Raw genomic sequence first — 18,431 nt, 5'->3', positions numbered from 1 at the left:
ATTGATGCACTGCTAGAGTCACAGGACCCAAAATTTGTCTTTATGCCATTAGAAAAATGCTTTATGTCATGTCTGCCTGTTGTTTCTTATAACCTGGATACTTTATTGGCCCACATCACTCCTTTATATTCCATAGTTGTGCTTCAGTGCATTATTTATTGTTGTCATAAGCAAGATATTTTTCTAAGACAGACTCATCATTGATCTAAGCCAGGCGGGTGGCATGCATTGTGTCCAGTAATCAACATGATCATCAAACCACCAGTCCTTGTGGTAGATGCTAAAGAAGCTGAGAATTTCTGCAGTGTTCTGATAAACAGTGTGCTTCAGATGTCTTCAGCTTTCTGAGCTGAATGTGTCTGTAATAAACTTCACTGCCGGCCTGTAGTGCAGCATTCATTTTTTCTTGAAACAGAACCTGCGTTTATGGAAGTTTCAATTATGTGACATCCAATTTGTTCACTCACTTGCCTTGCTGCCTGCATTTAGAAAAGCAGCACAGTGCTACACACAAAACGATGATCAAACCAGATGGCAGTGAAAATATGACTTGTGTCAACCAAATATCAGAAAGGTCATATATCTGCTGATGGGGGTGGACAGACACAGAGGTTCTTAGGACAATAGGTTGCTCAAGAAAGTTTATAAATATTATTTGTTCCTTTCAAGAAATCATGAGAGCTTATGTATTAGATGCAGGTGAGAGATCAGAAAGGTTCCTTGTCTCCAATGGAATCAACCAGAATTGTTTCCTGGCTCTACTTCTGTTTGGTATTTATAATTCCCATAGTTTTGTTCATTACCGTTAATATTAATTTATTTACTTCACTCTATCACTGTTTTGTCCTTTGTTGACAATTGTCATTGAAAAGACTGATCTTCAATTAGAGCTCATTTTTGAATAGGGGAGAAGAAGACAAGAGGTGAGTGAGGAGAGAAGAATGTAGTGCTAAATATCAGTGCTAGCTGGATGCACGCTGTCTCTTTTTCACCTGTTCGGTGGAGTGGGAAATTTTAAACTCTGGGTTTGTCCAATAAATTTTCAAAGATATTGGGGAACAGAGCAAGAAGAGAGAAGCTGATGTTGGCAAAATAAAAAATGCAGAAGCTTTGGGGAGAGAGAGAAGGAAAAGAGAATGGTTGCTGGTGGGAGATAGGAGAAAGAGGCTGATGGTGGTTGGGAGACAGGAGGACAGGGAGGTGAAAAGGAGAGCTAGGGGAGAGATACTGGTACCAGACATGGAATCCTCACTGTAGTCCTGGCCTCATGTTATACTTAAATTCAGTCATTTCATATGGGCATTCCATCTAGTAGAATATAATTAACAGATTACAAGCATTCCTTTTTCCCTCATCTCAGGATTAAGATTGCTACTTGCTAATGACTGACTAGTGTTCTATTTCCATGACAATAATTCCATCAGGAATGGGAAATGGGATACATCTAGGATGACCTAATGTTATTAACCCCAAAGATGCTAATCTAGTGCTGGTTCTTAATGGCTGAGAGACAAGCTGATGAGAAATGTAAACCCATCAAACTTAAATGGATGTCATTTGAAGTATGTGCATATTTTCATCATCATTAATGTCAATTTATATGCACGGGGTATGATCATTTAATTTTAATATGCACCCATTTCAGGTCAAACCGTTCACTATGACATGCACATTATGAAGATAATAACTAGCTCTCATCTCCTGGTAGCAGAAAACAGTTTGCGTTTTGTTACTAATAGGTATTTTTCCCCAGCTTACACTGGCAAAGCTTTTTTTGAATGATAGACCAATTAAAGTGAGATCTGCTCTTTATGGATACTCCCTCAAAGTCTGCAGGGCAAGTACTCTCCTACTATTCTACTTAGGGCTGATTAATGTCTCATTACTTCGTTATCATTACATGCAATCATTTCAGGTGGTTGTGAGGGATATTTGGCAGAACAGTGAGCAGTGAACAAGAAGATCATCTATGACTTCTAAGCTCAAATCCATTTTTTATTACTGGATCTTTGTGTAAGGGAATTTAAGCAAGTCACGCTGGATTTCTGTACCACAAATTACCCAATTGTATCCAGGTAATAGAAAGTAAAACCACCTTTTCTCTAGATCCTTATTTGGAATGTTATGCAGTACAGGTAACACAACAGGAAGATAAAACATCTGTCCCTCCATCCCAAAAGTTGTTGATTTCTAACGTAGTCTATAGTATCATTCTATCTCAATTAAGGCATTCTGCATTTGAATGAAAGACAGTGATGTGCTGGAGAGAGCTCTCAGGGATTTCTGGGATGTTTGTTTTTAAATTATTTTTTTTAAAATACAGAGATAAATTTAAAGCCATTTATGCATATAAATCATGGGTTTGTGCCTGTAAATGGCTTATTAAAAATTGCCAGAGGTTTATGCACATAAAAATATGTGCATAGCCATATTTCATACAGACATTCATGTGCACAAAAAATAGATGATCCAGGGGACAGTCGGAATTTATGTGCATTCTTCTGAGCAGGTATGTTATGTATGTGGGTTAGTTTGTACACATTTTTTTTTTCAGATAATTTTCAAAGCATGCCAAGTTTGTTTTGAAAATTGGCATAACTTACAGGTTTTTGAAATGTATAAATTATGCAGGTTGCTATAATGTTATCCTCCAAAAGAGCATCTCACCAACTGGGCATAATTCGTGAAAATCCCTTGATAAAAGCTGGCAGTATATCACTGATGAGAGATCCTGTACATTATACAGTAGTTGCATGACTTAATTGATACTTTAACACTAGGTACTGAACATTGCTTTGTGACTTGTCATGTTCAACTGCATTAACAAAAGCATTATAGGAAGAATGACTTCCAGTCATGTTAACTTGAATTAGACCACAGTAATTCTGTCATAAAATATCATGACACATTTACAATAAACCTGTGTCTGTAAATGTAAATTATTATCATTAGTCTGTTGTAAGATCTACAGTTAAACTGTTTTTACAACTTGATTGCTCATAAAGGTGTATATAATTGTATAATGAAACAATTATTGCAACTCAAGCTATTGTGATACCAAAACCACCTCTTATAAAAGACTGCCACTGGTATTTCCAAGATCTGGGTGCAAACAGTTGTCTATGGCGGTACTTAAAAAAAAGTATTCTTCATTGCTCGTTTAGTAGCAAAGGTGGCAACACTGAGGTAATGACCAAATTAACAAAGGAAACAAACATTTATTGAAAATAGCACAAACCTTGCTAAAAGCCCAGGTATTCAGACCATAGTAGTCAATGTCAATATGATCATTGCAAGATCCTGCTTCCTCCTGCAAACTAATACCATCCAAAAAAGAAATTCCATATTCTGCAAACCAGCATGAAAATATAGACACCCATATAATTAAACTCATAGACAGAGCTGTGCAGTGCCAACAGCAGTATTTCCATCATGGTACAGCTAAAAAAAATTGGTCAGATCAGGGACCAGGTAATCCATCCTGTTTTGACACCTATGAGCCTAGGCATCTGAAGGCAATGTTAAAGCCCACCTATATCTGCCATGGGGAAGGTTCTTGTTTTACTTTTGTTCTTCCCCATGAAAAGGCAGCACAACATAAATGCAGGATCTGCACAATGTTTGAAAAAACACTTGACAGAAAAATAAACTACTCACTCCCATGAGCTAGATGTAGAATACAATATCCCCTCTTAATTAGTCATTGGCCAAGTGTGCGCCTAGCCACTAGGCATGCGCAAAGGCAAAATTCTGTTTTGGTTTGAATTTGCTTTCCGTTTTTTTCTCACTGTAAATAAATTTGCACCTAAGGAAACAGCCAGAGTCCGCCTCCTTATTCCTCTTGGCTGTTCCCTAAGCCACGACTGGCCATGTTACAGCAGGGTTATCTAATCAATCCTAAAGAAACTTGTGGGTAGATAACATTATAAAGGGGAAGAGAATGCTATTCTTGGTGCCTTAGCGAAGTGGCATCAAAAGTGGCATGAATAGCCTAAGGTATCATAAAGGGGCAAAAGGGTGCCAGCAGTGGCAGGAGTTCTCCAAGGCATCATCAGAGGAGCAAAGCAGCAGCAGCAGCACCCCAAGGCTTCAAAAGAGAGCACCAATAACAATGGCTTGAACATCCTAAGGCACAATGAATGGGGAAATACAGTAAAGGCAAAAGACATTGCTAGAGTGAAAAATTAGCACAACGAATAACATGAAGGCAAGACACAATGAGAAGCGGAAAGCAGCCATCCACAGTGGTGAGAAACCCCCAAGGTGTATAGTCTAGGGTATGGCAGCTAGGTTGAATGACAGAAACACCCATACGGTGTAGAAAGATGGGTTCAGCAACAAGACAGAGTGACAAAACGCCTCTCCTTTTCAAGTTTGTAGAGTCTGGGATATGGCAGCAAGACCCCCAAGGTTTAAAGTATGGGTTAAGGTAACAAGGCTGAACAGCAGAAAGACCGCAAAAGTGTAGATTTTGGGTAATTGCCAGGTTCTTGTGGCCTGGTTTGGCCTCTGTTAGAAACAGGACGCTGGGCTTGATGGACCCTTGGTCTGACCCAGCATGGCAATTTCTTATGTTCTAATGGCAGCAATGCTGAATGGAAGAAATTCCCCTTAAAGTGTTGGATAAGGGGTATAGCAGCAAGTCAGAGTAGAATAGGAAATGTCCATTTTCCTGATGAACTACTTTCCACCTTGTCAAATTTAGTACAAGAGAACAATTTATCATCAGTATCATTTTTTGTGACATAAGCATTTACTACATTCCCTACTTGAAATTGGTCTGCTGCTGGGTGCAGTTTTGGATTTCTTGTAAAATTTGTTTTCTGATTTAAATTTTTGTCACAATTAAAACATGACAATAGTATCTATTAGTGTGGATTTCCTTGTAATTTGTGAGATTTGCTTTATTAAGAAAGGTTTTCCATTATTCTGTAGCTGTACAGTTTCTTCCCTTTGTTGATTTTCTGGTGTTGCATTAATTCTCTCTTCCTACTGAAATTATCACACACTCAGAATATGAAGAAAAATCTCTCCTGGATATGCTTTATGTTGTCTTCATTTCTTCCTTCTGTTTGAGGATTTTGTTATAGTCAGTATATGTATATTTTCTGTCTTCAGTATCAGATCTCTCAAGGTTTGGTTTTGTGCTGATGAGGCCATAGAATGGTTTAAAATAAGGCAGCCTCAAACCATTTACTAGCCCAGAACATGGCTATGCCCCCAAGGTTCTGGATTGGTCTTCAGGAGGCTTTAAAGGGGTTACTTGGAATGGCCCAGTGTGTAATCAATTAGATGGCTGAGAGCTGCAGTGTGAAGAAAGATTCCAGGGTGGAACACCTGGAGCATGATGCATAAGGGGTGTCAGAAAGACACATTTGGTGCATGGCAGCTAAGTAGAGTGTTAGCAAAACCCCAAATAAGGTATATCAGTGGCATGGCAGTTAGTCAGAATGGCAGCTATAGTTACCAGTTTGATCCTGTCTGCACTGTCACATCCATAGACTTGAGTGGGCCATCGACTTGAATCACAAACATAACCAAATGATACGAAAATTCTTGTTTTATTTGTGGGCAATCCACTATTCATTTTGGGAGTCCATTAATAACATGAAAATGGTCTCATTTGTTGCACTTTACCCATTCATTTCAAATAAATTAACACCCCTACTGGCCACTGATGTTACTGGCCACTGCTTATTTTTACCAATAAAGAACTTCTTTCCAAAAAATAGAGAGGATGCAAATGAAGAAAGTAGGAAAAACATAAGCACTGGCAAGTTAGATGAAGAATCTTGGTAAGGCAGCCAAAAAGAAAATTTTAAAAAGAAGCTGGTTGTAGAGGCAAACAAGTCAAAATGAAAAATACATCCAAATTAAGAAGCCTATGAAAGAGTGGTTGGGCTATTAAAAGGGACACTTTGCTTCAGTGTTTGTTAAGGAGGACATTGGTTAGATACTTGTGCTAAAATAGTATTTAATGATGCTGATTCAGAGGAACTAAAGCAATCATGGTGAATCTGAAATATGTAATAGGGCAGATTGGCAAACTAAAAAGTAGTAAATCACCTGGACCAGATCTTTACACACCAGAATTCTAAAAGAACTAAAAAATGAAACTGAAGATTTATTACTAGTAATTTGTAACCTATCATTAATGTAGTCTATTGTACCTGAATACTAGAAGGTGGCCAAAATAATGCTGATTTAAAAAAAAAAGGCTTCAGGAAGGATCTGGAAAACTATAGACCAAGGATCCTGATTTTAGTGTTGAGATAAAGTGAGGAAACTATTCTAAAGAACAAAATCATAGATCATATAGAAAGATATGGTTTAATGGGACACAGCTAACATTGTTTTACTCAAGAGTAGTCTTGCCTCACCAATCTGCTACATTTTTTGAAAGGATTAATAGATATGCAGATAACAGTAAGTTGGTGGATGTAGTGCATTTGGAGTTTCAGAAGGTGTTTGACAAAGTCCCATATGAGACTCCTAAGAAAACTAAAAAGTCATGGGATTGGAGGCAATGCCTATTGGGGATTGTGAACTGCTTAAAAGATAGGAAATAGAGAATAGGATTTATGGGAATAATGAGTGAGGTAAACAAATTTGCAGATGATACAAACTTATTCAGAGTTGCTAAATCACAAGCAGGTTCTGAGACCTTATAAGACTGGGACACTTCGCATCTAAATGGCAAATGAAATTGAATATGGGCAAGTTTAAAGTGATACACATAGGGAAAGATAGCCCAGACTTCAGTTATACCATGTTAAATTCCATAGAAGTCACCACCATCTAGGAAAAGGATCTAGGCATCATCATACAGAATACTTTGAAATCCTCAGCTCAGTGAGTGGTGGCGGTCAAAAAAATAACAAAATGCTAGAAATTATTAGGAAAGAAATGGAGAATCAAATGGAGAATGTCACAATGCCTCTATAATGCTCCATGGTAAGGCAGCAGCTACAATACTGTGTACAATTGTGGCCACCACATCTCAAAAAAGAAATAATTGAACTGGAAAAAGTACAGAGAATGTGTGACCAAAATGATAAAGGGATAAAATGGCTCCCCTATGATGAAAGGCTTGGAGAAGAGACATGTGAGGTGGGATATGATAGAAATCTATTAAATAATGAATGAAGTAGAAGGAGCAAAGTGAACCAGTTGTTTACTCTTTCAAAAAATACAAAGATTTAGGGACATACCATGAAGTTAATAAGTAGCACATTAAAAAAAAATCAGATAAAATATTTTTTTTCACTCAATGTACAATTAAGCACTGGAACTCATTGCTGGAAAATGTGGTAAAGGCATCTGTGTTTTAAAAAGGGTTTGGACAAGTTCTTGGAAGAAAAGTTCATAAACCTTTATTAACCAGATAGACTTGGAGAGAGCCACTGCTTATCTCTGAGTGTTAGCAGCATGGGATCTATCTACTATTTGGGATACTGCCAGGTACTTGTGTAATATCTCTAGATAACTTCTAACTTCAGCTGATATAGTAAAAAGGTCATTTAATTATTTTCAGTTCTGATGGTTTTCTGCATGCTATAGCACTGAATGTTTGAAATACAGACTTTAGAGGACACATATCCTGTACACTGATGGGAAAAGAATAGAAAATCTGATTGAGAGAGAGAGTGTGTGTCTGTGAAACATTTATTTATTTATCTGTTGCAAATCTTTATTTTCAATCCTTGAATAAACCCTAGAAAGCAACAAATATTTAAAAAATATAAACAATAGCAATAAAATATAGTAAAATATACAAAACATACTAAAACAATAAATATCAGCAACCAAAACAATATTTCAAGGGTGGTAGATCACTAAGCTAAATTAAATTTAAATCACGGAAGTCTTCAAATTACCCTAACAAAAGCTTAATAAAAACTGTCAGCTTCCTGAATTTCAAGAAATTGTTCTCTAGCTGGCAAGGCTATAGCACACATAAAAGCTCTGTTTCTTGAGGATTTCAAAAATAGAACCTTCAAAGAGGGAAATACAAGTCGTGCATCCTGCTGAAAGTGCAAAGGATGAGATGGAACATAAAAAGCTAAGCATATACGGGACCTTGGTAATATGCTCACTCTACCCGCAGACTGTGACTATCTGCACTGAAGAGTTCTAAATCAAGGGAAACTGCTACAATGCACTTACAGGTAAATCCTACATAGAGGTTATCATAGCAGTCCAGATGAGAAAGAACAGCTGCATGCATTATAAAATCATTTATAATCTATAAGTTGTAATAAAGCCAGCAATAATCACAGTGCAAATAGTTTCCCAAATGCCAGTTTTGCAATTGGACAGATGTTAGATTATGAGCTATTTGTGAGAAATTTGACCTTTGACCAATGTACTCTATTAGTGAAAACTTGCTTGTAATTCGCCTTGAGACCATTCATGGGAAAAGGCAGAATATCAAACGCCAATTAAAAAAACTACGTACATTTCAAGAAGGCCTTGTGAAACTGGGGGATTGGGTGTCTGTTGTGGAAGTGGAACCTTAAGTTGAAGTGGAGTTGGCACAACCTGCAGGTCCCCACCTTTATTATGTGAGAAAGAACCTCTTACTGTGAGGAAAACATTGTGATACAAAATATATACTTCTCACTGTATAGTGGACTTATAAGACAGATTCACTGTATCAATCCAGCAACCATCATACTGCACCAGGTTCCCGTGTGTGTATCGGGTAACCTAAAGAAGCTAGAGATGCATCAACGTGCTAGATATTTAATCATCAGTTGCTTTAGGATTTTATGACTTATAAAACTGGACTTTAACTCAGCTAATTAAAGTTAGTTAGATACTTAACTTGTGTATGATGACAGAGGAATGTACTCTGTATTTAAATGCTATCGAATGCTGCGTTGAACTATAGTCAGAGGGAAAGGTCTCTTTCAGGTACGTGTTTGCAATGTGCCGATTAGGGCTATTTAAATGGATGTCCTGTCAAAGGGCTCCTTTCAGGTCTTCATTGCCGCTCGCTGTCAAGAACGCCCGACACTGCAGGGTTTCAGAATCTCTTCCTTCCTCAGGTGGAGCTGGTTAGAGCAGAGACCCATCTGGAGCTTAACCAATACCAGCCCTTAGGTTGATCCCTCAGGTGCCTGGGCCAGCTGGACTTAGGCACAGGCCTCTGTGGAGGTGAAGATCCATCATATAGAAGAGGTTGTAGGCCAGCACAGATGAAGGCAGAATTCAGGATAAGCAGCAGTCAGAACAGGCAGCAGGCAAAAGGAGACAGGTTCAGGCTGTGGTCAGAGATGGGTGGAGTTCATTCAGTGTCATGGTTCAGGCAGTGGACAGAGGCAGGCAGAGGTTAAGCAGCATTGAGGTCCAATCCAAAGTCAAAGCCAGAAGTCCAATCTGATGAGACAGGAACAAAGATGAGGAAGAAGGACGAGGGAACACACGAGTAATATGAGATGCTGAAGACAGATGAAGGCAAGAATGACCACAAAGACAAGAACTTAGAAGATAAACTAAACTGCCAGGAACCAGGAACTGGAAGCAGAAAGGACACACAGCAGAACAAGAAACCAGGAAAGGATCAGGAACCAGGAATATAGAGGCAAAGCACTTCTCCATTCGAGTCGCCCTATTGCCGAGGCCCTTTATAGTGAGGAGGTCCTACATTCTCAGAGGACACTGCTGGGAATCTCCCACTGTTGGCCCTTTAAATCTTAGAGAAACGCATGCACCTAGGAGGATGTGGGAGGTGTGGTGAGAGGCATCCTGCTGTGGGCCATGTCAGGCCTGCAGGAGCATGGTGTACAGCTGCATCGGAGAGCGGGGAGCCTGGCCTGGCTTAGGGAGAGAGGTGAGCATGGCGGTCCATGGCCTTGCCGTGCGGGACACCGAGTGTTACAGTGTCTAAATGGCAGATAAAATGTAATGTGGTTAAGTAGAAAGTGATGCATATAGGAAAGAGTAATCCAAACTGGATTCTGCATTTCATATTAGGCATCACCACCCAGGAAAAGGATCTTGGAATCATATTAGACTACTTTGAAATTCTTGGCCCAATGCACAGCAGTAGTCAAAAAGAGCTAACCGAATGTTAGGCATTATTAGATAAGGAATGCAAAATAAAATAGAGACTATCATAATGCCTCTGTATCTAACTATGGTGCAACTGGCGTATAATGTGCAATTCTGGTCACTCCATCTTAAAAAAAGCTTTAACTCGATGTGACGGAGTTTAGAGAAAACTCACTCAGACCACCTTAAGGGGCCAGGCACAGCAGTCTTGCCCAATCCTTGTTAAAGTCCAGACCCACAAAGAATCCTGGGTAAAGGGAGGAGTCCACCAGAAAATAAAACCTCAAGACCTAGAAGGGTTAAGCGGGCCCTGGGGAACAGACAGAGCCTCACCCTATGCTAATACCTGCTTAAGGTCTGAGAGTGACAATAAGTTTAAGACCTGACATGTTTAAAGATTGTGGCGGCTGAAGTCGAGATGAGCTGCCTGAATTGTTTGCTTTGCTTTACATTGTGCTGTGTTCATTGTGAGAAACCTGAACTTCAAGGTGAGCTTCCTAATTTGTTTGTTTGGTTTTGCACTGCACTTTTGTTTCACTAAAAATAAACTACTCTTAAGGTATAGCCATTGCCTGACTCCTTTTTCCTCTGGCTGCTCCCAAGCTGCTCCCACTCTAGTTACTACACCGATCTAGAAAAGATACAAAGAAGGATGATCAAAATACTAAAAAGGATGGAATAGCTCTCCAGCAGTGAAGGGTAATAGGAGATATGATAGAGATCTATAAGATCTTGAGTGGGATGGATCAGCTAAATGGAGAATGGTTATTTACCCATTCAAATAGTACCAAACTTGCCACCCCCTCAAATGGCCCATTTAATGTTAATAAAGGAGCAGACTAGGAGGGAACTTCCCAACCTCCTAGCCTGACCTCCCTTCCCCTTCCTCTATCCTGCCCTCCCCCTCCCAATCCTAAATCCTCCCAAAATCCTTACCTTTTGCACCTCTAGCCCCGCCCCACCCCTTTCACTAACCCCAGGACTTACACACGTGGCCGGGCCTTTGAAAATTGGCCCGGTGCACGTAGGTGACTTAAAATCCAGCCCTTATATCCTCTGCAACATTAGTCATTGGGAAAATTAGCTGAATATCAACTGCATAAAATTTAAATGTTATACCCAAAGATCGCAAGAGCTTAGCTAATGGTATCAAATGCATATTTAACAGTGGAGCTGATAAAGCTGACCCTTGGGGCACCTCTCTCTCCAACTCTTTTTCATTTGAAGTTCCAGAATTCCATTGCACATGAAAGGTGTGCCCTTTAAGATAAGATCTATACTATGTAACACCTGACCCCATATCCGAAACGAAAATAACCTCTCTATTAAAATCAGATGTCAATTGATGTCAAATGCTGCTGCATCTAAACAAACCACAATAACAGAATGCCCCTTATCCAATTCTACCAACAAAGAATCAATCACTGATGTGAAAAATGTTTCAGTACCATGACTCACTCTGAATCCACATTGATCTGGATCCAAAATTTCTTGATCAGTCAAAACATCTGTTAATTGATTCAAAACTCATTTTTCAACATGCTTAGCTAAACTAGGTAAATTGGAAATTGGTCTATAATTCTGCAAATCATTACACCTTAAGTTTTCCTTTTTCAATATAGGCCTCACTTGAACAATTTTCAGTTCTTCAGGTAAAATTACAGAATTCAAAGAAAAATTAACAAAATCAACCTGCACTTTTTCAAATAACTTCTTCAAAACATGAAGTAACCAAAATGGGCATAGATCCAATGCACTATCTTTGGTATGCATAGAACTAATTGCATCTATCATTTCTTCAGTAGATATTAGCAAGAAAGTAGATCACAAAGGACTTTCATTCCCAGACTCCTCAAACATAAAACCTTCCTCATCCTCCCAATCATCTATTTTTAAACCATTTGTACTGTATAAATGGGATCTCTTATCTACAAATATTGTCCCAAATCCTCTGCATTAATTGCTTCTCAATACTGCACTAAATTCTTATGCTCCATCAACCTCTTAACCTGAAAAGACAGTTCAAGCAGTTGATTCAACGAGATATTCAATCTTTGAAATATATGTCTTCTTTTCCTGTATGTAACATGCTTTATACTCCTGAATGTATGTATGTATGTATATATATATATGTAAATTGATAAATAAACAAATAAAGAAAAAAGGGTAATACTTATCCAGATAAGTAAATGAGGATATAAGAAGCAACAAAACACAGCAGAATGTGAAGGCAATCTGTTCTTCTGCTTTTTCGTTACAATTTTCATCACGTTTAGTTTTTCTGGATTCCCTTACTGCTGTAAGTAGGGAACCAGCGTTCTATAAACCCAGGGGAAATATCACACTAGGAATGATAAATAGACAAGGGAGCAGGCCAAGGGAGCAGGCCAGGTGTTGAGCTAAGTCTCCTTAAAATGAAAAAAAAAGAGAGAAAGAAGGGTTCAGAAAAAGGATATAGAGGTATAAGCAACAAGCCATGCTTTGGCAAAAGACTACTGACTTCCCCTCTGCTGGGCCAGCCTTTATGGTAGTGATGTCAGAAGAGGAAGCTTTCATGCTCTGCCCCCCTCTACTGGTGGGAGGGAGAATTCCACAAGTTACCGGTCTGTCAGGACTTGAGGAAAGCCAATAAGCAGGCAAGATCTAATTGTACCATCCTATCAGCTTGCACTTGCACCCCCATCTCAATACACCAAAAGTACATTGCCCCCACAGACTCATCTCTTCTGAAACAGAATAAAGCTAAAGCAACTGACAAGAGAGACCCTCCCCCCACCTCAGGACAGGAGACCCCAGCAGAAATTTCTGGGACATGCTATCTAAGAGCCCACTATATAGTAGGGATGAGCCCAAAACCCCAATGAGTTTTCCCCAAACTTTCGGGAAAAATTTGTTTTCAGGTTTAGTGCACTCTAACTCCCTGTTAGTGTGCACTAACGTTAAAATGTTAGCGCACACTAACAGGAGTTAGTGAGCACTAACCCTGTTAGTGCACACTAATCAGAAATTTGGGTCCCCCCGAATTTAAAAGGCCCGGACCACAGGAAATACGAAATTTCCCACGGCGGGCCAAAAACAAAGCCTGAACCAAATGTTTCGGGCTTTGCACATCTCTACTATATAGCACTCTATATTCTGAATAAAAAGATTAGAAAATATATGTTTACTTCCTTCTGTGATATCTCTCTTTAGTGGTATGCTATTCATTTTATTTATTATATTTAACATTATTTAATTTGCTAGTTTTAATTATTTACTGTGTAATTCTCTCCAATATTTTTTTTTTCATTATTTAAATATACTCACAACCCAAGCATCATGTCTGCTTAACTCCATGAGAAGTTTCCCTTTGAAAATATGCATGCTGGCCCATGGGTGTGATGCACCCATGGATCTACAAGGTTTGTGCATATTGTGCAAATTGCCTCATATATAATCACATATTTCAATCTTTGTGCCTCAAAATTTCTACCAGAGCAAAACATAATTTATGTTTGTGTTGCTTGTGGCTTCTCTACCGACCATGTATGGTTGAGATTTCTACCTGGATTGATCATTGACTATAATAGTAAGGACAGAAGTCAGTTCCAAATATGGTTTGAAATGCCGGTAAGCTTTAAGTAATCATTTCTTTTTTTGGTAAGTTTTAGTAAGGAAAATGGGGTGACTTTGAAGAAACTTTGCAAATGCATTTCTCTGGCCTTCAAGGACGTATAACTAGTGGCTGCTGTCACTTATGGTCTGATTTATTTATACACCCTGTACCTTGGGTTTATGAATGTTTTTGATAATTGCTTTGTTGTTAGTATTTTGACAATGAATGACAGCACTTTTCAGAGTTTGACAGTCAAATTTATCAGCATTAGAGAGGCCTCACAAATGGCCTGGTATTTTTTCTTCATTCTGCATATTGACAGTAAGAGCTTCCTGGTTGACAAAGGATGGCTAATGTTTCTTTCAGTGAGAAGAGAGCAAAACATATAACAAATGCATTCAATTAAACCACTTGTACTAAAAACAATGCAATACACAAGAGCCACAGAGAGTTTCAGGTTAAAACTAATACTAAGCAGCATTAAAGTACACTAATTGGATTTAAAAGAGAAGCTGTCTTTGTAAGACAGAGTAAAACAAAGAAGGAAATCCCCAGCTCTTTGATTGTAAAGTTGATGACTTGTTTGAAGAAACTTACTTTTGCAATCTAACCCCTAGATTCATCAAAATGCTATAGTTTTTGCATGAATAAAGCGTGTGATCATGAAAAGGGGTGTGTGGCTATGATGATTTTAGAATTACTGCTCTTAGTGCATTGCATGCATAGTTTATTACACCTCATGATACTTATACTTTCCTACTTATGAAGTGCACAGACAGGCATTTCCTTGAGAGAGAGAGACTCTAAAGCTTTCATATTAATCAACTATTTTTAATCACTATATAGGAGGGTCAGCTAGTAACTTGAGGAGAGGTTTTAGTACCCTGGTAGAGAGTCCATCAAGCTAGGGAAAAGAACATGGTAGAAATCTCGTCTTCGTGTGACTTTTCTCACTACTAATTAGGTCAAATCTTCACCAAGGTCTACTGTGCTGTTTGTACGTCTCACTCTACATGTAAAACCGGCCCCAAAACACTAGACCACCACAAAAACCTCACCTCAAGTTTCTAGCTGGGCCTCCTATAAGCAGTGTCAATAGTTGACGTCCCACCCCAGAGGTTCTCTCTCTCTCTCTCTCCCCCCCCTCCCATGCCCAAAAATGCCTGAAACAGAACTGGCAAAATGTATCATGAATGCTGTTTCGGGAATATTGCACAGCTTAATGCCAGGAAAAAAGGTGTAGTTAAAAGCATGTGATAATGCCTCTCATTTTCATTCTCCACTCCCCAATCCTGCCCCTTTGAATACATTTGAAAAATTTGCATTTGCGTTGCAATAAATATTGCATGATGTATGGTGTTAGCGCCATAACGCATTTTGATGAATGACCCTGTTACATAGTAACATAGTAAATGACAGCAGACAAAACTAAATGGTCCATCCAATCAGTCCAGCAAGGTGTTCAGGGCTTTAACTGCCGCTCCATGCAGATTACCTCCTCGCTGCCTTGTTCAGTTTTATAACTGCTGCTTCATTCAGCTGAACTACATTCAGAAAAGTAACATTTTCCCTGAGTACTTTGGGGTGAATTCTCAAAAATACGCATGGGCGTACATGTGCGCGCGCTACCCTGTGCGTGCACATATACACCCGATTTTATAACATGCGCGCGAAGGAAAATTGGGGGTTGCCGTGCACAAGGGGGTGCACAATTGTGCACCCTGCATACACCGACACCCACGGGCTTCCCCCTAAACTAACTTTACCACCCCTTCTCCTAATCAATCCTCCCCCTAGCCCTATCCTAATACCCCATAAATGTTAACTCACCTTTTGCGCCTGCCTGGAGGCAGGCGCAGGTTGTGCACGCCGGCAGCCTGCTGACACGCAATCCTCCAACACAATGGCAAATGGCCGCTGTGCCAGAGATCTCTGGCCCCACCCCCTCCCTGCCCCCAGACTGCCCCGCCCCCAGACCACCCCTTTAGTAAAGCCCCGAGACTGAGACTTGTCCCGGGGCTTTATGAGCACCACCAGGCCTTTATAAAATAGGCTTGGCACGCACAGGGATTTGAAAATCCGGCCCTTTGTGTTTATTCCACATCATTTTGAATTCTGTCACCACTTTTGTCTTCATTAACTCCTCCAGGAGGGCCTTCCAGGCATCCACCACCTTTTCAGTGAAGAAATATTTCCTGAGTTTACCACCCTGGAGTTTTATGTTGTAACCACTAGTTCTACAGCTTCCTTTGCTTTGGAAAATGTTCATTTCTTGTGCATTTTTAATACCATTTAAACGTCTCTATCATATTCCCTACTCTACACCCCTTTACAAAACTTGAGTTTCTTAAATTACTCCCACCACCAAAAGTAAACTGATTTATCAAGGGATGGAATAAAACCTGGGAAAATGGTAGAATCTTCGATAAACTGGATTTTAAAAAGCCACAGAACAGAAGACGATGCTACAATCAATTTCAGCACTGCACCAGAAATTTCATACAATCTAGTTCCTGTTTGTATGACATTGCCACTGGGATGTCCCCAGAGCTGGTGCAAGGGTCTGTAGCACCCTAAGCAGACCAATGTAACACCACCCACCCCACCCACCCTGAATTGAATGTGCCTCTCTGACAGCGGCAGATATATACAGTTATGGTCTTTCTCTCTCTCTCCACACAAACCTAGCAAGTGCTCTACCACTGCTATCAGGTCTTCTTTCATATATTGAAAATGGTGCCATCATGTATCTCGGTGGCACCCCACCCACTGACACCACCCTGGGTGAGTGCCAAGTGGCGCCTAATGGTGCACCGGCCCTGGATGTCCCACTGCACTTTAAAACTGAAGATGGCCAAGACAGAACTTATCTTCCTTTCCTTCTTCCTCCTATCTCTGACAACACTGTTAACTTCCCAGTTCCATCATTCAGCTACTGCTGACTTGCCTCTCTCCTTCTCTCGTACATTCGAGGCACTACTAAAACATCTCATTCATGGAATCAGCTGCAAACTTTGCCCAATCAGATCTGCACATCTTTAATTATTATCTGAAGAAGCAGCAAAGCAGACACATGGGATCTTTCTCTGAAGGCTTTGTCCTCCCTCCAGGAAGGTTCTCTCTTCTATTTCCCTCCATCTTATAGGCACTTGCTTTTATAGTGGCTGATTTTACACTATGTAAATTGCTCTGAATAATACTGTATTGCATAGCTGCTAACTCACTCATTAACTCCTGCTTTTACATGTCTTTTATTGCAAATGTGCAATCAATTCCAAGAGCACTTAAAATAGTCACTAGTCATCTTTTAGTGAAACTAAGACAATGTCTCATGGAAGGGATCAGTGCAGTGCACTGTTAGCTCAGGCCATGTCCTCACTTTTCTGTCAGTAACTCATTTGCTGACTCTGCTCACTCCAAGCTTTGTAAAGGTCTCTCAGATGACCTTCCTCACTTGCTAACGGAGATTTGGCTGAGCAGAACTGCTGAGAGGGTAAATAGAGCAGGAATAAACAATATAGGTCACATTAATTATATTTCCTTGTAAACCAGAAAGGCAAGAATCTGACCCATGTTTCTTATGTGCAGATCAAATTTCTGGTTATTTGACCCTTCCTCAGTGGATCCCAATCATCAAATTTTTGTATTTTTATTTATGAACTTTCTAATACAATTATCAAGAATCCACTTGAAAGAAAAACAAAGTAGATGTGACAATCTAGTGACAATAGCAAAAAAATAGAATAAGGGGAAAAAACATAGCTTTTTATCCTAATTACTCAAAATTCTTGGGGATATATTGAAATATTGAGAAGAAAAGAAGCAGTCCATGAGGGACATAGCCATCTAGTACAGAATATTAGTTTGCCTAACTAAGAAGTCAAACAGTTGTCAGAGTCAAAGATATTCCTTCTGCAGGGATCTTATCTCTGAGAAAATGAGAAAGCTGAGAAGGCTGAAAGAAAATATGATACATCTCTGTACTTGATATAACATTTACATGGATATTTCAGAAGAAAAAAAGCCCCCAGTTGTAACACTCTGGCTTCATTATTAAAAATGTGTCTCTCTTTTTCTGCATTTGTCTGGCCACATCTGAGAAAATTCTAAGTTTAAAGTGAAGGAAAGGCCGATGCCTAAAAAAAAATGTACGTGTTCAATCTCTGTCCAGTTCTAGAACGAAAGAAACAAGCATAGCTGCAGGTCTAGCCAGAGGACTATCAGAAGTCTTGAGAACTGCAAGAGTCATTTTCTTTTTTAAAGGAAAATAAATAATGAATTTAAAAAGGAGATAGAGCAGCTTTTAAACGAAATCAAAGGGGGAAGCTGACAATCGTTCAGCAGAGCATGGTTCGGAGGGAGGTATCTTCAAAGGATACTAATGATGCATTAGAATTAAGACATCCCAACAGAGGGGTTCCAATAATAAGAAAAGTAGTCCAAGTGCCTTTAATTAAAAACTCACCTGAGCTAAAAGATTCTAATTTATCCCTGTCAACTGAAAAGCAGAATGTAAATACAAACAACTCACTTTGAAATGTTTGTATGCTATTGCCAGATGTCTAAGAAGTAAGATGGGAGAATTAGAATGTATAGACTTAATTGGCATGAGAGACATGTGACAGTGCTATTATATTGCAATGACAGAGAGGAACATCTGGGAGGAGGTGTGGCATTCTTTAAGTTCACCTAGAGAATAGCCACTGCCATTAGCAATGGTAACATGGAATAGACTTAGTTTTTGGGTACTTGCCAGGTTCTTATGGCCTGGATTGGCCAC

Source organism: Rhinatrema bivittatum, chromosome 18 (genome assembly GCF_901001135.1).
Source record: "Rhinatrema bivittatum chromosome 18, aRhiBiv1.1, whole genome shotgun sequence".
NCBI lineage: Eukaryota > Metazoa > Chordata > Amphibia > Gymnophiona > Rhinatrematidae > Rhinatrema > Rhinatrema bivittatum.
The sequence above is the reverse complement of the archived record's forward strand: the minus strand, read 5'-3'. Positions refer to the sequence as shown.